The following is a 23,780-nucleotide window of genomic DNA, read 5'->3' on the forward strand; positions in this document are numbered from 1 at the left end:
GTTTTTCTTTATTACACTTGATCTGACTTCCAGAAATGCTCATGCCTATGAAAGGTATATACCTTCACTGAAATCATGCCAGCAACTGGGTGGGAAAGCTGCTTGCGGTTTGAGTTGTTGTTTTGGCATGGACACTGTGAACTGAATGGAGACAATAAATTCATTTTGTAGAGATGATCAAAACTTTGTATAGTTATAACTTCAGTTTCTTCTGATTTGATAATGAGTTGAATTAGTAGTTTTGAGGTGACATGCTACAAATGTCCTATTACCACTACTGTCTTTGACTTGAACTCTTGACGAGGATCTACTTTTTTGCAAACCTTTGAAAATTAGGATCTGTAACAAGTATAAACAGCTACATTGCAGAAAAATTGTGCATAAACTAAGTTAGAAATAAATGATGATTTATCAAGGTGTCAGATGTTGTGTGATGATAGATGAACCACAAAGATGTAATAGTACAGTTTGCATACTCATTGAAGTGCTTCATCTTCCTCAGCAATATATTTCCACAGGTTTTGAAAATTAGCCAAAAACCTTAGAAGAAACAACCACCACTTTGCATGCTCCACAGTGTCATAATCCTGAAATTTTCTGATGAAGCTTCTCTCTTGCAAGTTTTCTGAAATTTCATGCAATGGTGGTTTTATCTCCACCGCTGACTGAGCGAAATATGAAAAAAGTTTTATGAACTTTGTTGGGTGTTCATGCACATGCAGCATAAGAGATTCATCATCACTGCAACCTTTATGTACTTTTACAGCTTAAGATTTAATAATGAACATAATAGTGATTTTTATGAATTTGAAAGTGAATCTTTATCCTAATATCCTGTCATGGCCTCTTTTACAGCATATTTTCAGTGGTCAGATTACAAGTACTACATGAGACACGGACATACCATCTCAGGACAGTGGAGGACTGTATTGAGATGAAATAGTATAAAATTGCACGTAGGCAATAAAAAAGCATCACTGGCTTCAACACTGGTAAAAGCTGCTATAAAAATTCTCTGCAGATTGAATTTCCTCTGTTTAACTACAAAACCTCTTTACCTGAGACAAAAGTGATTGTTTTCATAAAATTGATCAGTCCCACAAGAGATGGTCCTGCAAGGTGAGAGTACAAATTATTTTGCATTACAATTTAATTCTATATATAATTTTCTGAATTTACAGTGTTATGCAAGCAATGATCCGTGGGGAGTGGAAGAACTAATCAGAATATCAGAATATGATCACATAAGATTTCACAATCAGCACATGATAACATCTCAAGACTGCTGACTTCAAAGGAGGAAAAAATTATTTCAAATGACATTGCTAAACTTCTCTGAAATCTGCCTAGCTTTTGAGATTATATTTCAGCTTTTTTTTCCTTTCCTTCTTTTCTATCATTGTTACTCTTACTTTTTAAATATATTTTATATATAGAATAAAGATAGTTTCTGAGCCTGTAGTTCCATGAGAAAAATATTTTAACATCATTTATAACAAACATCCTCCTACTATATAATCTCCAATTTATTTTTTGGGAGAGAAATTTGGTGGCCAGCATTTTCAAAAAAAGGATGAATCATAAATGTATTTTACTAATTAAATGTAAGTCTAAATAAATTAAGTTCATTTTGCTTTGGTGAATGTTGAGCATTAGTTTTGTAAAAGTAGGATGCCACAGTACAATAGAAACCCATATTTTATGATCCATTTTCAATGTGTTTTTCAATACACTTTTTTAGGTTTACAAGGTAGCTCCCTACATATACACAGCTCCATAAAATGCCAAGTGTAGAGAAAAAAAACCAGAACTGAACCAAACCATTGACACTTTTTCAGAAAGTTCACCACACTTACTAAATTTCAGGGCTTTATCTTATTGAATCTGTGCAGTATGTCTAGACAACTAGTACTATCACATCTGGTTCATGTTAAATCTTTAGCAAGAACTAAACAATATTTTCAACTGATTTCCAGGCAACTGCAAAGACTGCAAAAGGCTTGACTCTCTTACCAGAAGATGCCAGGTTATGTGGTATAACCCTCTTCTCTTTCTGACCTGGTTTGATTAGGCTAATTAATGCCAGGATTTGCTCACAGCAGTTTTCACAGTCTTAATAACTGCTCAGTATGGCAACGTTGCTGCAAGGCAAGTGCACAGAGGCATGACTTTTTGTGTCCTTTTCCTTTCCTTACGCACAAGCACAGAGCTAGTCTCAATAAATCTGTGATATATTTTATCATCCTTGACACAAGAACTGGGGGAGCAAGAATTTCCCTGGAAAACACTATTTGGTTCCTAGTGGAAATGTATGTGATTTTATTCTGGGAGGTCTGGTCTGCACATCTTAGTCCTCATGGCTGGTAATGTGTTTTATTTCAGGGGGTGTGAGTAAAGCTTACCTCATTTTCTGCTGCAGTGCATCATCTTCTTTCCATGTCTGTTGAAACTTAAAGGCTGCCTGCTAGGCTTGTTCAGCTCTGGTACATTGAAGCTTGAGCAGACAAGTGTGCTGGAAAAGAAGGCATAAGAATAAAAAAGGTCAGGAAAGATACATAAACCAATCAGAATCTAGTACTATGGTCATCAAAGGAATCTCCCTTCTAGTTATTCTACTCAGGAAAGAGATCAGTAGTTCACTGTTTTTGTTTGTCAAAAATTATCAGGTCTTATTATATTATAATCTTTAATACTGTAGCTCTTAGATAAGTCTTCCAAGCCAAGTGAAGAAATAAATATTTTGTCTGTAAACCAGAAAAAGATATTCACCGTGCTTCAACTTTTGTATCTTTGAGACAAAACCAAATATTTATACCAGTTTTTGTGGTATTACAAGGCTTTCCACTGTTTTTTAGGGGCTTTGAATCAGGCCTCCAATGAATATCCTTTTTAAGGAGTTATTTTCTCATTCCTTTTCCTCTATTCTCCATTTCTGTGCCTATTTTCATTAAAGTGATCACATTATATTTCATTGTCATGCTTTCTGGTTCACTGAAATCCAACACTGGAATTACAATACAGAGTTGACAGAAATGCTTCATTGATTGCAGTGAAACCTACCCATGAGTCTGTTTTACTGATCACATTTTTTAATTGAATTAGTTCTATATAGTTAATTAGAAAGAATTCAATGAGAAAAATCTATTGGGGTGAAACTAGAGTACAGAACTGTTGACATTTATTCACACCAAAAATGAGGAATTTTCTAGCAAAGTATTAAAACATCATATCTTATGTCAACAAGTAAAATATACTGATGAAATGATCATCAGCACTAATCAAAAATGAAAGAACATTCTCCTCATCATTACAAACTGAACCAAAGCTAAACTTGTTGTTATTCAAAGTAATCTAATACATTTTTGTCAATATGATGCTATTTTGCACCCAGTTTTGAATGGGACCAGAAGTGGCAAGATGAGTTAAAAAGTAGCTGAGATTCCAAGGTGCAAAAATATTTCATATGTTTTCAAAAATACTCTTGATTTATATTAGTGGAAAAGAAGAAAAATATTCTCAGTGATCAATTCCATAAATTGAAATCTTCAGACAATATATAAAAGTTTAATGAAAGACTGCCAGATGAAGTTAATTTTAAATTTAGAAAACATGTATATAAAAATAAAGAAATAGAATTCCATATCCACAGAGGTCTCATATTTCAATGCATTACAGCCTAGATATCCTTGTTTCAGACAGCAGCTTAGACAACTTTCAAATACATCAGTGAGAATTTAGATCTTGCTGTTGAAGAACAGTTTGAAATAACAAGAATTTTATTGACTAAATATTTCACAAAATGGAGGAGAAAAAGATAATCTGTCAAAAGACAGGGATAATAAAAGGATGTTGGAAACACAAAATAAAAGAATGTGCACTAAAACTAGCATGTTATTTGTATAATCTGATACAGACAGTATCATTCAAATTCCTGTAGGCTCTAATCAGAATTTGAGGATATAAATATTAAGCAAAAAAAGGTGAAAGCTTCTTATCTGACTTAAATAACCTACAGACTATCATCAGTGCAAGAAAAAAGCACACACCCTCCTTCCAGTGAACCCCCTCAGGCCCCCTCAAGCCCCAAAACACACACAGACAGACACACAGACACAGATACACTGACAGACAGACGCCCCAGAAGCTGTTTAGGAATAAAGTGAGATCTATATCCTCAGCTAAGGGAACAGATTATGTTATACACTACAAGTTGACTTATCTTGACAGTCAAATGTCCTTCCTTTAACTCTGTGACCCTTTCTCATTTTCCTACTGGGATTTCCATTTTAATTTTAAATTGAAAATCCTCCCCCCCCCCCCCCCCCCCCCCAGCTTCCTATCAGTGTGACTTTTGGAATTAATAGTAGATGTAAAAACAGGATTTTGGTTGGTGTCTCTATGTCCCCCAGTTCATGCCCACTGACCCACAAGCATTCCCTCACGAGGTAATTAAATGAGGTCAACGAGAGCCTATTCTGTTCTAATCTCTGGCTGAAATCATCAGTGATGGTTTTACATCACACATCCCACAGACAGCTATCACTCCTGGCTGCAGGTATTTTCATACACAGTTACATGAAGGCTCTTACGGTTTGCCTGGGGGGCTCGGCAGTGAATTTACCACGTGTGAACTACAGGGCCCACTGGGTCTCTAGGTGCAGAAGGAAGTGGCTGGAGTGGATGGGAAGGATGGATTACCCCAGAGTTTAGCTCTGCTGCAGCCATCCCTCCCTGCAGGTTTGTGAGCTGGCTGGTGCTGTGTATCCACTTTCACACAATCCCCAGAGCTCTTCATCCTCTCACCTGTGTGCAGTGTCTTGTACTCTTTCAGCCATTTGAAGATTCTGAGTGCCATACAGGGAAAGTTATGCACCCTTTTGCATTAAATGATACTGCTAGAATCTTCTTCAAATACCTTGCATTTATTCTTAGGGGAGAATTGTGTGTAGTAAAGCATTCAGCCGTGCTAGGCATTTGGCATTTTTTTTTTCCAATGTACACTGTTATTTTTTTTTATGTTAGAGTTTACAAGGTTGAAGAAGTGCATGTTGACCTGGTCATTTCCTTGCAGACAACAGAAGAAAAGTGTTTTTTTTCAGGAAACAATTACAAAAGGAAAGGGCAATGGCTTTCCTGACCCTTTCTGCTAGGGCACTTCATTCATATAGATAATGGGAAGAAAGGCACGCAGCATTTGTATGTTGGTATTGAATCATTGGTGAAGAGGTGGTGTGATGTGATAAGAGAGTGGATGAAATTGATTCAAAAGAAAAATCATCAAAACACACTTTCAAGCAGAGCTCTTAGCAGAGTGCTATTCCTGTATTCCCTTTTATAATTAACATCCAGTTTTTATCAGGCTTCTTTCTGAAGTCTAAATAAATGCTCCTATTGTGTGGCTTCTGGCTTATATCTTGCAGAAGACACAGGTTCTAGTTCATCATTAAAAACAAATCCTAGTTTTATGAGCCATATAAAGAATAAGGCTGCCCATGGCTATAATTGAGTTGCTGGGTTTTATCTCACTACAGTCTGTTGGGTGTCTCTCTAGCTATAAAACAAGCAATTTTACAAAGACCCTGCGGTGCACAGAGCAAGACTTTTGGCTTTCTAGTTATTTAGTTCCCTGTTTCCTCTGCTTTTTTTTTTTTTTTTTCCAGAGGTATCAGATGCAAATTAGGTTTCTAGTTTCTCTTATCTCTTTGTTCCTTCCAAAGCTGAGATTGATAGCTTTAAGGAGATCAAAGTCAAATTTCAAATGTATCCCAAATTGATAATCTCCAGACTATCATACACCTTGTACTCAGAACAAAAAACCTAAAATCTGTAATGACATGAGCATGGTAAATATGGTTCTTCTGTTAGACTAAGTGAAAGTAGATTATACATGTTTTTTAAACTTCAAAGGCCTGTCCTGTTAGTCAGGTTTCTTTAGGGTCTCAAAGGCACTGTGCGCTCCCTTTTGTGTAAGAAAAATAAAAGACACTGCAGCAAGAACTTGAGAGGATCTTTTTCCTGCTAACATTGCAGTTTCAAAGATAAATGGACAAAACATTTTAAGAAAAGAAAAATAGGGGCATTTCTAGTTTATTTAGAGCAAATATAGAAATCTAATGTGCATCAAAACAGGTTTTTGCTTCACACCTGATTGTAATAGATATTAGTCTATTGTTTTAGATATTCTGGCCAAACAGGTCACTAAATAAAGGAGACAGAAATGATGGGCCCTTGCTTTTCTTCCTATGTCAAGAAAAATGAAGGAGATAAATGCTCATTTCCAATAGACAGCAAAATCTGCTGGTCTAATCCAAAGCCAGTTCCCACTGACACAGATGAGCAATGACAATGTTTCCTAATGTCAATATTTGGGACTGAGCTGCCTGGTGCAAATGAGGCTGCAGTTGGGGCCCGGCGAGAGCTGCATGACCAGGGCCATGTCAAGCCATGTGTGCAGGTCGCGTGTGCCCGCAGCGTCCCGCAGAGCCGCTCTGACCGTGGGCAGCTGGCAGGCGGCCACAGCGCTGCCTGGCCGGCAGCCAGAGGCTCTTACCTGGTGAGCAGCCTGGTATAACTAATCCCAAGTTAAAGGAGAGGTTTTAGCATGAATTTGATAGGAAAAAGTGTCGGGAATAGCTACATCCTCCCTGCCAGGAGTGCCTCTGATTTTCCTTTCAAACATTTTTTTTTTTGCAGTGCTCAAAGGCAGATGTTTGGAGAAAAATTCTTGATCCTTCAAACAGTCCTCTTCCAAATTGCTCTCTTCCAAAATAAAAGGATGTTTTTGTGTATGTGGATGTGAATGGAAGAAAATAATCCTATTGTTCAGCATAGATAAATACTTCTGTGATTTGTACATAAAAGCATTTTCTTGGGATAGTGCATGGTAATCTGTTTATGGTCTAAGAAATACATTCTTTCCAACAACATGTCTTCTGGTATAGCACTGGGTGACAATTTCATCCTGTATATGCTTACAAAATATATGTTTTGTTATTCTCTGTGCAGTGCTGGAAGCACCTGTGTATTTCCCCTATGGGAAGTCTATTGTGATGTGACAGATCTTCTCAGACAGCACTTCTGGGAAATATCAAAAACTCTACACAGCACTAGAGATAGAAGAAATAGAGGGGTTTGAGTGGTTTTTTACTTCAGAAACTCTTAGAGAAATATATTCTGAAAACACTAGACTGTCAAAAGAATTCCCTTCATTGACTGGTAAAAAGCAGCAGCTATCCTCACATTGCTAACTGCTGTGTCCCAATTCCCACATCTAAGGATAAGGAAATGCAGTGGTCTCCCTGGTGTAGTCACTCAGCTGAGGCTGACAGTAAAGCTGCAAATTGTTGTCAGCTGTCATTACCTGGTTATATATTATACCATGGAAAAATAAACTTTTAATGGAAAAGTACCTGAGAATTAGTGACTCCTCCATATGAACTGAAACTGATTCATGATTGCAACCACATCTGAAAAAAAGCTGTATCTGTGCCAGTCTACAGTGAAGAATATAATCCGAGTAAATTAGTAAATCAGATTACCTCTGGAATGCAACTAGGCTCTAAATAAAAGTTGAAAGAAGAGCCAATATTTTTATTTTCAGTCCACAAATGCATTTAATTAATAGAAGATAGAAAAGGAAATAAAACTGAGAAGAAAATAAAGACTAAGGAGTAATTTTCTCACTAGCCACCACTATGACAAGAATTAGACCCTGCTTCCCATGAAGTCCTGTACTATAAGCCACTCCTGTCACACTTCAGAACTTTGCAGAACTGGAAAAAATGAATAAGGTGGGAAGAAGTGGGGAACTGAGCTCTCATGTTCTTACCCCAGGTCTGCTGACATCTGTCTGCAGTTACACAGGTGGGAAGAAGGGATTTTATTTGGACATTGCCAAAATGGCTCTGAAACATCATTGGTGGGTTTGCTTTGCTGGTTCCATCTGTCTGTGCCTCAGTGCACATGCAAGGTATTTTTAAGCCACCTGCTGTTGATACAGTGGTTTATTTATTTATTTTTTTTCCTTTTTCTTTTTTTTCAGAGTGGCATTCAGACTTGCAAGATCAAAGTATTGATCAAAATTCAGTGAAAGGCTTAGTATTATCCCTAAACCTTAACTTGCCTATCTAGAGTCCCATTACACTAACCCCTGATGGGCTGGGACTTTTGCTGAAGTATTCATTTCTCACCATGGTGACACTGCTATTATTACTACGGATGCTGCCTTTGATCATAACAAAATTATACTGACAATATGGACTTGTTTTTTCTATATTCACTCTCACTCAAGACTTGGACTCAGGTGGGATAAAGAAGGTTGAACTAAATAACATTTTGTTCTTTTTTTTATGATAGGGAAAAAAAAAAAAGTAACAGGATGTAAAATCATCCACAACAGGAACTGTGATGTGTGTTATCAAACACTAGAATGTGTCCAGTAAAAAGGGCAGAGGAACACAACTGTAAAAGCTCTGTTTCATGTCTTCCAACTACTGCAGTACCTGTTGAGCAAACTGAGAATGTACTCAAATAGTTGTTTTTTTTCACTGAAAATTAATTTTCTTTTTACTTTTTAAAAGGACAGGTAAGAAAAAACTCAGTGTCAGAGGAAGAGATTCAAACAGTAACTGTAAAGTTCTAATAATTTCTATATTTTTTTATTTCTTTGAGCACTAATCACTTAGTCAATATATTGACAATGATTTCTACCAAAACAGGGTTTAGATTTTACTGTACAGGAATTCACTGTTCCATCAAGTATTTTCAACACCAAATAATTAAATTTGAAATTACCACCTTGTATGGTAAGTTTGCAATAATGGCTATGAAACAGAGAGGTTTTTTTCACTAGTAGTGTTCCTTGTTTCTAATATTTTATTCAAAATTAGGAAGAAGGTAGGAAATTTCAGGAGATATTTTGAAAAATTCCATGGGAAGGAAGATGCCAGGATAGTTCATTCTCACCCCCAAAATACTTTTACAGTAAACAGTAAAACTTTGTGAATTTTCTGCTTGTGTAATATATACAAAAGTCTAGGAAGATATAGATGTTTGTGTGTGCATACATATATATGTCTACATAAAAAAGAACCAAAAAAGAACATGTAAAGAATCAATTGTTATGATTTCACTATTTAAAAAAAAATTATTTCAATGAAATAATAAAACAATACATTAATTATCACAAAATCAGCATAATAAAATTAATTAATTCAAAATATTATTATTTATTTTTATATCAAGTGAGCAAAAAAGAAACTTTGGAAGTCTGATAATACAATCACGTATGTATGTATGAAAATACAACTATAAATATGAAAAGCTACTTTGAAATGAGCCATACGTAACTCCTGGGAGAAAAAAACAAAGCTTCCTAACCACTATTAATACACCAAGCTTCCTAATACAATTGCTACACTTGGGGACACCTTCTATGAAATGTTACCATTGCTTATCCCAGAACTCTCCACAACATGGCAAGACATTTTCTGCACTTTTCAGCAAAGGAAGTTGCTGTCAGTAATGTTACCAAATGTGTTCTGAGTTTATAATATGTATTAGCTTACTGGTCTCCCTGTGATTGTAACTGCTTGGAAGTCAGGAGCCAGGGAAAACTGCTTCCTAGATTCTCCAGTCAGGTACAGCCATGCTTTATCACTCCACTGTAGACCCTGTGGTACAAAATCTAGTTCTGATACCTATGAGGACACCAACATAAAACAAATGACCAAATAATTAGTAAGAACTATGTCTCAGGCCTGGCCCACTGGATTTATAGCAGATAATTCACCAAACATTTAACCTAAAGAGGTCACAGAACATCAGACATAGTCGCACTCGAGGTCAGCTAGTCTTCTTGGTCATAATAGATTATTTATGTCTTTGGATGTCCCACAGTACTCCGTTGGCATGTGATATTGTTAGGTAGGCTACACTAGTGAGATTCCAGAGCAAATAAACCGGTCCTGCAGTAAGCATTACAGTACAGGCATTGCTAATTATTTATTTCCTGCTGTTAAGCAGAAAGCAGGCTTGACTGCCCTGAAAACAGCTGCAGCATTACAATGTGTGAAACACTGTGAACTTTATGTGCTAGCTGTCCTGAAGAGCTCTGGGGGCAATGGGCATTACAAGCAGGTAGACTAGCTGTCAAAAGAGCCTTCTGAGGAGTCCTAGTGCATCAGCAGCAATTAATGCAGGTGGTATTTTAGACAAGGGAGCTAATGAGCTTTAATATGCATGCAGGTGAGGGAGTGCTGAATCAGTAGAGCCATTAATGAACCTATGACAGCCTAATTAGCTACAATTTAAAATCTATGGAATCTAATCAGAAGAGCTGAACACTGCTGCAAATCTGTGTATGAATGAGTCTTTCTAAATACTCCAATCTGTTGCTTAGTCACTGATTGATAGTAATTGCTTTTTTTTCCTCCATTGTGTATAGGAAAATGCCCAATTTTGTTCTGATAGAGGAGGACACAACATTGAAGTTAAATGCCTGAGATATTTGACTGCTTAAGTTTTAATCAGGAGATGTTTAAAAAAAATCAAAGTAAAATTAATTTCCAGCCCTGAATATAGATGATTAAAAATACACCACCAACTTTTCATGTATTTGGCAGGCAGAGATTATATAGTAGTTAATCAACTCCAAATAGCTTATATGAAATTAAAGATAGAACTACAGCTGAAGTGGTATAAAATACACGTATTAATATTAGAACTTCCTTATATAGGAGTGTTATTAAACTCCTTAGATGAATGATCTTTAATACAATAAAAAAAGAATTTTCCTATAAAAGGAGAACAATAATTTCTTCTGAATGCTGTTATTAAAAAAATCAAAAAGAGTAAGAACCTATTATAACCCTATTACTAAACATTATATTTTCTTTTTCCAAAGCCATTATGGGAAAAAGAGTATTTGGTAGTGCACAGCCAATGTACACAACACAACTAAAGGGTATGTCCAATATTGTCACTGAGATAGGAACTATTCTAAATGAAATTTTTTATACCTGAAACACTATGCATTTTTCCTTATGTTGATGGCTCAGATCTTACTACTCTATGAAGGTGAAGTCCCACGAGAATTTTCCTTTACTAGCCAGCTAGAAGTCTCCTGCAATAGTACAATAGCAGATAAATGTTAGACTGGTGAGTAGGAAGTTGAAGAAGAAATGAGAGCCTCTTTTTTTGCATCAATTGACCAATCCCTGGCATCCTTAGTAAACACTACTGAGTGTTTACACATTTTAACTGGGTGTTAAAAGGATTTGCTTATTGGAAGTGTTTGCTATTTTTGCTTTTTTTGCTATTAATTGAGGTCATAGTGTTCTGTGTCACTACTGACATTTTCATGTAGATACAAAGTATTTGAAAATAGGAAAAGTGTAAGATAGAGTTTTAAGTCATCTCTAATGGTCGTGAACTTGAAATTGTTATTTCCTGAATATTACTATTGAACATTTATTGAATATTACTCTTTATACACAGCAGGCTGATGAAGAAGGAAAAGGAGAGGGGAGGATGCTGGAAAGGAGGACTTGGGAGACAATAACACCTTAAAGTTTGCTCCTTTTTTATATGGTATTTGAGACCACCTCATGATCTCAACATCTCAGCTTTCCTTTCTTGCCACTATACAGGTGAATTAGGAAATACCAGGGGGAAAGTACTGTAAGAATGTTCTAGGAGGAGATATCAGCTGTGTTACTTGCCTTCTCCACTGTCTCCAAATGACTGGATTTCAAGTAGAAATTGATCAAGAAAACTGCATTGTTCAATATTTTAAGCTTTCTCCCTTAACTTATGTTAAGACTCCCTTTTCCAGAACTGGGAGTGCATTTTCAGTGAGGCATTTTTTTTAATCAGCTCACATACTTTTTCTCCAAGATGTTCTACAAAGATTAGTGGGAAGTCAGTGAGAAAAGTCTCAGCTGAGATATCTACTACCTGAGAAACTCCTGGAGACAATCACAGGCTTCAGGCCAGTTTGCAACCTGAATAGCTGTTTGTGAATTACTTTCAGATCACAATGCACTCATTGATGACATCCCAAACAATTCTGAATTAAGAATAACCCTGAGAGAATTACTATCTGGTGTCAGACCAATCATGGACAGAAGAAATGGTGAAATTCACAGAATAAATAATTTTTTAGGAATTATTTCTTTGGCTATAATCATCACTTCCACTCACAAATACTTTCCTGAGCAGCAAGCCCAGCTTTACTGCAGATGAACTTAATTTCTGGTGCTGCTTTTTAAGATCATAAAGAGATTGAAGTTTGATTTAACATAACACAACAGCACAATCCTCTTCTTTTGATAAAGCAATCAGCCACATCTCAATAGATTAAATTTTATACACATTTTTACCTTGCAGTTTTAGTAATAGAATTATACAACAGGTTAAGAAACAAATGAGGACTATGCCTGATCCTGAAGCCTTTATTCATGCAAATAGAAACTTTGCTTGACTTGTATACAGAATGAACTCTTAAGAGGTTCTCTGCATTTATTTCAGCTTTTCCTAAAAGTAGCGAAATGTTTTAATGTCATGGATATATATGTTACAACCACATTTTCACACAGTAGGCTTTGATACATGTTCATCAATTTCTTATCTCCTTTGCTCTCTATGTTTATACACGCGCATCTATTTACATTCATGGAGGTATTTACTCTGTACATAATGTGACTTTATCTTCCCTGGTTTTATAGTAATACCACTTAGAAGGATCAATTCTCAACTCATCATTATTGCTATTTTTCATCTCATTTTATTCCTGTCTTTTTTGTCTTCATACAAACAGATCAGAGCTTTTTATCAGTGTGAATGTTCCACACATATCAAGAAGGAGAGTCCAGGGCCTGACTTCTCCTGGCCTTAGTGGGGAAGGGCAGGGATACATAAAATAAACATTATAGTAACATGTCTGAGACTCACATGGCTTCCTATTACTACCACAGAAAGTCTGGCAAGTTGGAATGGAGGTGACTAGTACTGGGAGGAGTCATGGAATCAGACTTTTCTCTTTGCATAGAATCAGTAGGCACGGTGGCTTTCCAAGGCTTGGAAAATGCATGGATAAAGCATGTAGCCAATCTAGGTCTGCTGAAACACAGCAGAATCACTGCATCCTTTGTGGTCCCAAGCCCGTTCCTAAACACAGGGGAGTTTTGGGCTATCCAGATATTAAAGAGATTCTCTAGGTTGACAAACCTAGCTCACATGGTTGCAACAAAAAATCCTAGTGAGAGATATAGAGCACAAGTATTTATGAGGTTCAGTTTACATGCATGTGGGACAATGGCCTGGAATAAAGATCCTGAACGTTCCACCTTTGTGCAGCAATGCTTGTTGATCATTGTTGAGTTGCAAAAATGAGTAACCATGATCTATGGGGCTAACAAGTATATCTGAGCTTACACAGCAGATAGCAAAATCAAGGTGATAACTTGGAATGATTGTGCTGTCACTCCCACCACAGTGTATCAGAAGCAGCCCCTCTGGGCCCAGTGGAACGAGATAGCATTGTAGCAGAATGAGACCCTGTCCTGCTTCTATTTGGCACCTAGACAATCCTTGGCTTCTTTAAAGAAACTTTGCTTCCATGGATACCACCCTTATACAAAGACAACTGAGACATGCCATGAAGGATGACAGATACACCATAAAAATTGTGACAAGGCTGGAAAAGAAACGTTAGAACAGCTGTATCACCCTCTCCAAAACAGGCTTGCAAGAAATTTAATTTAAGTTATAAGCTAATTTAAAGAGATGAGCTATTAAAGATGGTGAGAAACATCTAAATTTTAGGTAGCAGGGGCCTCTCACATGCTCTGTTAAATGTATGTTGGACCTATTGAATGAGGCTAGGGAATGTGACATCATGAAAAGTGAAGGCACAGGCAAATAGAACTGTCTTTATGCTCAACTAATGCAAAGTAAGCTATATAAAATTATTTTAAAAGGACTTTTTCTTCCCCCTTGTTTGAAAATAATTTTATTTATTTATTTCACACAGTGGAAATTTTAGTTTTTATAGTATATCCTGCTGGTGCATAGTTGAATAAATTTATTTTAAGCTGTTTGGTAAACTGTTTTCTTTCTGTACATCTTTGGTGATGCATTATTTATTAAATTATTTTTCAGGTGGCTGTTCCAGTATTTTTCTTATTTCCTGCTGTGGAGATGAGTGCTCTAATAAACAATTTTTTGAAGTGGCTACTTTTGCATTTTTTGTTCTCCTGTATCCTGCTGTTAAAGTGCTGTAAGCTTGTTACATGTTCATTTGTTTTAAATAGCTGCTGCTCCTTGTTTTTTTATAAATTTTTCTTGTACATTAGCCTTCATTTTGAGAATTTCCTTCTCCCTTCTAAGTAAAATTAAATAGGAAAAGGCAATGGAACAGACTTTTTAAAAAGTGTTGGTATTGCAATTCACAGGAATAACTAACCTGAGGACTGGGTTAAAATAGCATGTGACTCTTCCGTACCATGTTGCAGCGCTGACCACTCATAGGTTCAGGCTTATCATTTTCCCACTTTAAATGCATTCTAATCACCTTAGTGGAATTTACCACAGATGCTGAGCTCACGTGGAACTGTGACAGCTCTTCTGATCCATGGTAATATTTCAGGATGTGCTAACTCAGCCATGGGTTTGAATGCTGACTTCTTCGCAGCAAATAGTAAATGCCACCATGTTGAAACTATTCCTAAATTTGAGTTCCATTGATGAAATCATATGACATGATTTCTAGAAATGTTCCCACATTTTGTATTGGTTTTTACAACTTTTTTGAAAACCTGACCAGTTTAAAATTTCATTTTTTAGTGAAAGCTCTAATTTTCATCCCCCAAAAAAGGACTTAAAATTGTTGAATAATTGAGAATAGAATTCAGTATTTCATGTAAGGTTGGCAGTTTATATATATTTTGGCTTGCATTATCAGTGAAAAAAAAAAGACAAGTTCTTCCAAATGAAAAAAAAATATATTATTTATCAGAAAAAGCAGTTAAATGAGAATTCTAATATACGTTCAGTCCCCCTAGTGGACTACTAGGATTTTCTTAGCAGACTAGTGCTGTCAAACCTAGAATCAATAGCAGAATCAAAGGATTAGCACTGTGAGTTCAAAATGCTGATGTGAGTAAAAAGAGAAGACTAAAGATACAAAATTATGAAAATAAGAAAAAGCCCTGTAGATTTTGAAAATTTTCATATCAGTCAACATAATTATCTAGAGGGTTGATGCACAGTTGAAGATAAACATTTTGGTTCTTAATAGTCTCTGGATCTTAAAAAACCAAAATTAACTACAAAAGAATCTCAGAGGTGTGAAGTAGCCCAACTATTTCAGATAACTACTTGCTCTCCAGAGGCATCTCTTACTAAAGAGAACACCTGGATACTAATATTTTTGAGCAAGTGAATAAATATAGGACAAATCCTGCTTTTTAATGGAATTGTGTGAACCTGGCTGCATTACATGAGAAAGAAAAGCAGTAAAAGTGATGAGTATCTACAGCCACTTCTTAGGCTAAGTCCATCGTCTATGTTGTGATTATACTGGTTCAGTGAATTTGAATGAAGTTCTAGCAGTGCTAAACTGAAGATTCGGTGTAGTTAAATGTTAATAGTTGTTTAGATAGCCTCAGTGCTGGTTTCAAAGGGACAGCTTAATTTAACTGACTTCTGCTTCTCTGATGAGCAGTGGCCCATGATGGACCACAGTTTGCCTATTGAGCATGCACAGCCTGCCTTTTTCTCCCCCATAAATAGTTACTGTGTAATACATAAACCAGTCCTTGGACAGAAGTGGCCATAAACAGCACAGAGATCTGTTCTAATCAGTCCCCCTGCCCAGGGAAGATTAAGACAGAAAGGAAACTCCCTCATCCATATTCTAGACAAAGATGTTGAATCAGAACATAAAAATTGATACTTTGTCTCAGGGGTACACTTTTGCAGGCCAAGAACCTGAACAACTAGAGCTCGATTTATTGAACCCCTGCCCTAGTTTTGCATTGTGTTTTATCTCTCTAAAATATATTTACTGACAGATTAAACCATCCAGTGCACTGAAGGGAAGATAGCTGTTCAAATACTCCTGTATTCAACCATTCATACTTCACTACAGTGGGGATTCAAGTTCTTTATACAGGGCAGAGAGTTGAAAAGACATTTTTCTCTTAAGAAAAGGGCATATTGTGTAAAAGTCTGATTGCAAAACTTGCTTGAACACAGACAAAACTTTGCCTTTTATATACAAAGAAGTCTTCATAATTGCTACTTTGTATTTGCAGAGATTCTGAAGAGTCTTTGAAAATAAAGTACTTTTGAAGGCATTTATTTGTCTTACTATTTTAATTCTTGTCATCTTAAAATTAACTCCTGAAACTCGTTTTAATGCATCATGGTCTGCAGGTAAACAAAATACATTTGTCTGTATATCTGGTCTTTTTCATAAGCACAAAAAACTCTTTATTAATTCAGATTATGTGTACATTCTGGGATCAAATTAAAGCAGATTGAAAAGTGCTTTCATTTGTGGAACAGGTTTTGAGGTGATTTAAGTAAAATCTCAATTGTAAAATTCCAGACTGTTTTCATCACACAGAACACAAAACTTCTTTTCCCAACCAAAGATGAACATTTCTACTGACATCTGAGAAGAAGAAGAGATGGAAGTGGGAGTTAGAAAGAGGTAGTGATGGAGTTTTTCCACCAGAAGACCCTCACCTTCAAAAAAAGAAGTGGAAAGAGATGCTTTGAACATCAAATCATCTGTCAGAAAATTAATTTAAATAAAATTTCAAAATCAAAAAAGTTTAAATAATTCTTCAAAGCTAAACATACTGTTCAGGATGAACTCTTCTTGATGATCTCAGCTTAAGTGGAAGCACTGTAATTTCTTATCTGGGCCTCAGTACCACTCTAATTCTCATCTTTTGGTCTACCAAATTTCTTGCTACTTCATAAAATTGTGTTTTCACATATTTCCTGATGAATGTGTTGGCAGAATCACAATTTGTATTGTGTCAGCCTATCTGCTTATACTTCTTGTGAAAGGAAGTTTTAGTATACTAATTATAATTAGAGGGCTTCACAAATTATTTTGTTTGGCTATGCTATCAATAGCTAGACATATATAGGGGATGTATGCATATACTTGGATTCTATAGGAAATCAAGTTGGTATTACAACCTTATTGGGGAAATGGAAAAAAACCAGTTGCTTGAAAATCAGGGTGATAAGCTGTGGTACAAATGGGAGATTACTGAAGATCAGAGTATATGCCAAATTAACTTACCCCTACACTTGAAAAATTTGCTTTGTTTCTATGCAGTCTGAGCATCTTACATCTTTAGGACAAGATATTTTGATATAATTTTTGACTAGAAGGAAACTTTTAGGCTAGACTATGTAAGAAAACTTATCAATGTATGAAAGAAATATTTTATAGATTTACTGAAATATTAAAGCTGCAACTACTGAAAGAGATATTATTAAAAATACAAAAATTTTTCAAAGACTGTAGCTATCATTGCAAAGCAAATGAATTTGAGCCACTAATAATACCATACATTACCTTGTGCTGCCTCTATCTTTCTTTTTTATTTTTTTGTTACTTGACTATGAAGATATCCTGTGTGATTGAACTGTCAAGTACTGAAGAGTCAGCATTCCTGCTGCATTTGAAAGAGCTACGATGAGAACTTTATTATGCACATCTGAAAAGCAAAATCAGTAATTACAAACAATTTACAGGACAGCTGAATGTAGTTAAATCATTTACTTGCAATATACCCACAATCTTAAAATGCTTTAATATATAAAAACATATTCAGCAGCTGCTGTGCTTTTATCTGGTTTGTATTCTCTCCTAAGCTTATAAAAAACTCTGCTTTTTAGGAAGGTGCTTGTGTTCCTTTGTAAACAAAAGGTAAGCTCAGGGGTAAAGACATCTGTATGCTGGATAATTTCTTGAAGCTACTCTGGTCCTGGTCAACAGAGCAGAGCTGTGGAGCTCAATGCAGACAATGTTCCTTTCATCATCTTACAGATTGCCTAAGTGATCTTAAGTGTAGGGAACAAAAAGGTGGTTATATCAAACTGCTGAAATAAGATTAAAACATACTACTATTAGTGGATAAGATAAATCTGAAGATACAGAGATAATCAGAGATGCATAAACATCTTGACATGCTTCTCATCATGTCTGCTAATGGCTTATTTTGGCTGTATTTCCAGTCTCTCTTTATATATCTGGGTTAGGAATTTTATTAAAAGCCATAAGAAGCAGGAGACACATATCTTTCATGTGGGAAATGTCTGGTTAGACAAAAGTTTGGAATATTTTTCTATGAACAGATATTGATTCTTATAGTTGTAATATTGAAATTTCTTGAATATGATGTACTGGTAACTTCTCTGAGGGATACTTATTTCTGTTTTAAAGTCAAGCCTCTGAGCTCTTTGAAATGTGTGGTTATGAAGGAAATAATCTGCTGGAGGCTTTTAGACTTACAACCTGTAACCTTGGGAGATCTCACGTCTGCCTTTCCGCCAACGGTATACTCTGAAGCAGAGCTGCATTAGCAGCTGTAAATTCAATCTCACTGTAGTTTAGCTGCTCTATTCTTCTTCAGTGGTAATTACACCGTGGGAAATAACTATTTCAGTGGCACCTCGTGCTACTATTACATTTTTCAAAAACTGATTACAACATACAAGACAATTTTCAATTTGAACTTCCAAGTTTTAATTTAAAACAACTTTATAGTAACAGTTTAGACCTGAGATGTACAGACATTACAGAGAGGGAACTTACATTCCTGTTATTTGTGCTGCATCTACATAAAAGTATTTCTAGCATTTCTGAAGATTAAATTCTACCAAACAATGACTAATCTCAGAGTTGGGTAAATATTTCATAATGAACAAGTAATTAGAGAAAACTCAGCCTTTTTAGTGAACTACACATATGCACAGTTGAAATTTCTTAAACTAGATCCCTATTAGATATCTATATTCAGTTCTAACTTTCTTTACAAGTAAATCTACCTGGCCATACCAAAACTCTGATATGGTGTACTGGGAGATAACCCCTTATAATTTTCTACTGAGGTGACATGTTCCTGACCTACATGACACATGATAAAGACAAAAGCTTTTACCCTTTTTAGCTGAGACAAAAAAAATCTTTACTGCATACCCCAGGCACTTTCCAACACTCAGGGAGCAATTCACAAAGGTATTTACCAAAATTTCCAGTGATTCTAGCATTCTTCTCTAGAAGAGATTAACCTAGGCCTGTGGTTGGGATCACATAGGAATCAATTTCAACTGCCTTAATTTCTGCTGCTGGATCACTGATTTCTGCAGCCAGACATCCAGACTGACAGTCTTAATATGGAATGGAATGGAATGTTATTTTACAAACTAACTGTTGTGGCTTGGCTGTCCTAATACATTCAGTTAAAATGTTAAACCTGTTTCTACCAGTTAAAATGGTAAAAAAAAAAAAATATTTCTCTAGATACCATAGATAGGAATGTATTTGGGTTTGCTTAGATATGATTATAAAGATTACTTTTGCAAGATTACTCCAATAAAGAAAAAGAGACAATTAGAAGAATGAAACATGTATAATATGATCAACAAAAACTACTTTCTGATAACTCCTGAAATTTTTTGAGTTTAGTCATTTGCCACATTACTACATAGATAAGGTCTATGGTAGCATAGCAACTTTATTCTCATTTCATTTGAATCAGATTACTGACTTCAGTGATATTGTTTTCATACTGTTTTCAATGGCTTGGTCTACCAGTTGTTACTGTCTCATTACATGGCGATTTATGAATTGCTGCTCTGTAACATTTTGCCATACTTTGGTAGGAATAATAATTATTTTACATCCAATCACCTAAAATGTTTTTTAAGGATTGGCTATAATAATCTTCATACTGATTAGTCAATTGTTAATAAAAAGTGGCATTTGTCCAAAAAAACAAAAGGAAAAAATGGTGGTTTGTTTTTATATTTGGCATAGAAGAATAATGTATTCTCTTCAGTTTCCATAGACTGATCTGTGATCATACAGAATGTCAGGTAAAAAAAAACAAAGAAGTAAAAATTAAATAGAAGTGCAATGTAAACTCAAACAGAACAGCTGTTCTGTGAAAAATATGACATACAATACCATTATCAATAAAAAAGGTCACGAGTTTGATTCCTTACCCTTAAACAGACTAATCTGACCAGACCCATCTGTGTCAAGTCCTCCAGGCAAGAATATTTTATTGTTGAATTGCATTTGTCCAGTCAGCAGTGAAATGGGTACCAGCAAGAGCCAAATAAAGCAACAGGAGATCACTCATCAGATATCCTGGAGACCTTCTGGCTTAGGGCCATTCCTCCATAGGAGATCTGCACCATTTGCCTGTTACAACACAGCATGCATGGACCCATTTGTAAAATAAACATATTCATTGCAAAACCTACTCTGAGTGTGGCTGCTATTCCGTGTTGTACTAGAGAATCATCATCATCATCTGTCCTGTTCAAGAAATTTCAGGGGAATAGGGCTTTACAGATCACAGGTAAAAATCATAAAAAACTTACCTTTTTATGACAAAGAAATGTCTTTCTTGATGTTAAAAGGAACAGTTAGCAACAAGGTTCTAGGCAGGAATTCTCCAGTAAACCACAGAGAGGCTATAGTCATTATAGTATATTTTAATATTCAAGATATTTTTTGTTCAGTGCTGGGGAAAAAGTGAATATCCGTGATCGTTTTAGAAAGGAACATGGCATGCTATTACAGTCCATTGCTTTCCTTATTTATATAAGAATAAAGGCAATGAACAAACAAATCTGCCAAAAGTAGGCCAAGAAAAACATTTTCTTCCTCAAACTAAGCTTCCTGTTATCTTAACCACACAATATAAGGAAGAAGTGTGAAACTGAAAGAAAAACTGAACATGCTGATGTAAACAGAAAAATTCAAAAGCATTACACTACAGGCTTTTTCTGTGAAACAGGTGTTGGTCTTCTATCAGCAAGGAAACTGTGTGTTAACTGTGCTATGGGTTAACAAAGATGTTACCTTTCTTTCTACTACAGCTGATTACATAGAATCCAGTATCCTAAGAATAGTCCACTTTGAAAGAAATCTAAAAAATATTAAATGACATAATTTATTCTCAGAGAAATTTATCCCTTTTGAATACAAACATAATAGTAGAAGTTCCTACCAAATTAAGAAAAAGAAATCAGATAAAGCTGCCAATTTTAATGAGTCTCAATAGTACACTAAAAGCCATACCCACACTTCCCACTCCCCAACACTGATTCTTGTTATGACTAATTTGTTTTGTTTTCTTCCACACAGGAGTTAAATAGCTCAATGTGACTACAAGAAGGTCATTTAAAAGACAAATGTCCCAGCTACGGATTTCTTCCCTCTGTCCCTCCTACTAAGTATAGAGACAGTATCACCTTTACCATGAGAAAGGTAGTCTCCTATCCTGCTTCACAAATATTTGTGTTTATATGGGGACAGTAGTCATTCTTTAGGATAACTGTAAAGGCACAAATAACTGTTAAAGTTTGGTACTTTTTGCTAGGATTCATATAATCCTTTCCACAGACATAGGCATTTGGGTTGAGTGGCTTCATTTATTTTATAACCTTTATGTATGGCACATGCCTTGTGCTCCACTGGTAGAAAATCAAACCAGTTTTCTTGCTTATCCCCTTGTCAGTTCAGGATGAGTCTCAGTCGCTCTGGACTGCAGTTCCTAAAGAATTGTCATCTAGTTTCAGTATAGTAACAGGTAAGAGACATCAGAAAGATGTCCAGGAATCTGCAGGTAGTTCATCAGCTTCAATAACAGTATGCAGGGAAGTTTTGGCATCTTCAAAGGCACAGGCCCTCAGTAGAAAGGGCCAATTCACATCAGTTTAGCCTGCAGTTGGCTAAAATTAGCAAACAAGGAGAGTGGGACTGTATTTTCATCACAACCACTGCCTGTAAGTAAACCTGATCTCCTTATCAACCTTTTTGAACTTTTCTGAGAGTCAGGTGTCAAAAAACCCTAACATGTAAAGACTCATAAACTCATGCTTCTAGAACAAATCAAAATATATTTTTGGGCAGCATGTATCAACTATTTATACAAAATAATCTGGTATGGAATATGAGGACAGTAGAATATGAATGAGTACATCACTTTCTACTCATAGCTGAAATTACCTAACAAGGAGACAGAAGTGCAAAATGTGGACTGGATCAGAGAGTAAATACAGGGCAGTTTTAATTTTTTTTTTTTTTTAAATTTTTTTTTTTTTTTTTTTTTTTTTTTTTACCTTATGGGTGGTGAAGCCCTGAAGCATATTACCTGGAGAGTTAATGAATCCTTGATGTTTGAAAGTAACCAGTTCTCAATTGGACATGGCCTTGTGTGACATGCTGAATTGGACCCAATCCATTTCTGTCAGGATTGGGGGTGGGACTTGGACCTACAGAAGTCCCTTCCAAGCCCAATGTTTTTGCAATTCCAAGACTTTATATGACTCTATATTCCATTATTAAGTAATTTAGCTAGGAAAGAGCAATATTGAGTTCTAATTACTGATGCCTTATTATTATTTAAATTACGTATTTGAATAAAAAATATACATTCAATATAAAACCAGAGAAGTAAACAGATCAGAAGTCTTTTCTTCCGCATCTTCATTAATTACTTGGATGCAGAACTCAAGATTTACTAAATGTGCTGATAATACTGAATTAGTAGGAGCCCCCAAAGACAGAGACGCCCTGCAGAGAGACCTTGACAAATGAGAGAAGTTGGCAATCACCACCTGTACTGAGTTCAACAAGGCCAGGTTCTGCACCTGGGATGAAGCAATCCTGGATGTACTGACAGGATGGAGAATGAGAGGCTGGAGAACCATGCCACAACAAAAGACCTGTTGAACATGACTCTGCAGTGCCCTGGCATCCAGGAGGGGCAAGCGTGTCCTGGGGGGTGTCAGGAACAGCCCAGCCAGCCAGCAATGGAGGGGATTGACCCCTCTGCTCCGCACTGGAGTGGCCTCACCCTGAGTGCTGGGGGCAGTTTTTGGGTGTGTAATAAAAACAAAGCTATTAGGGAGTGTCCAAAGGAGAACCTTAAGGAGAAGCCATGTGAGGAGCAGCTGAGATCACTTGGTCTGGAGGAGGCTGCGGGGGGACCTCACTGCAGTTACATCTTCCACTGATCTCTTCAGTCTCGTGGTCAGTGACAGGACCTGTGGCAGGGGAGATTTAGGTTGTATGTTAGAGAAAGGTTCTTTACCCATCAGCAGGTTCGACCCTGGAATGGGTTCTCCAGGTTAGTCGTCACAGCACCAAGCCTGAGAGAGCTCAAGAAGTGTTTGGACCATGCTGTCAGGCACATAGTGTGATTATTGGGGTTGTTTTGTGCATGTTCAGGAATTGAACTTCGGTGATACTTGTGGGTCCATTGCAACTCATGATATTCTATGATTCTGTAATATGGGCGGATTTAGCTAAAGTCTTTGTCTTATATCTTTCATATAGTCATTTAAGAAAGAGCAAAAATAAATAATAAATAAATAATAAATAAATAAATAAATATTAAATAAAATAATCTAAAATGGGAGAAAAGGATTCTTACATAGGAGATGAAGAATTAAAGTTCAAATCCCTTTCAAAAAACCTTGCTATTAATATAATTTTAATTGTGATAGCCATT

The sequence above is a fragment of the Lonchura striata genome, chromosome 2, assembly GCF_050655825.1.
Source record: "Lonchura striata isolate lonStrDom1 chromosome 2, ASM5065582v1, whole genome shotgun sequence".
Lineage (NCBI taxonomy): Eukaryota > Metazoa > Chordata > Aves > Passeriformes > Estrildidae > Lonchura > Lonchura striata.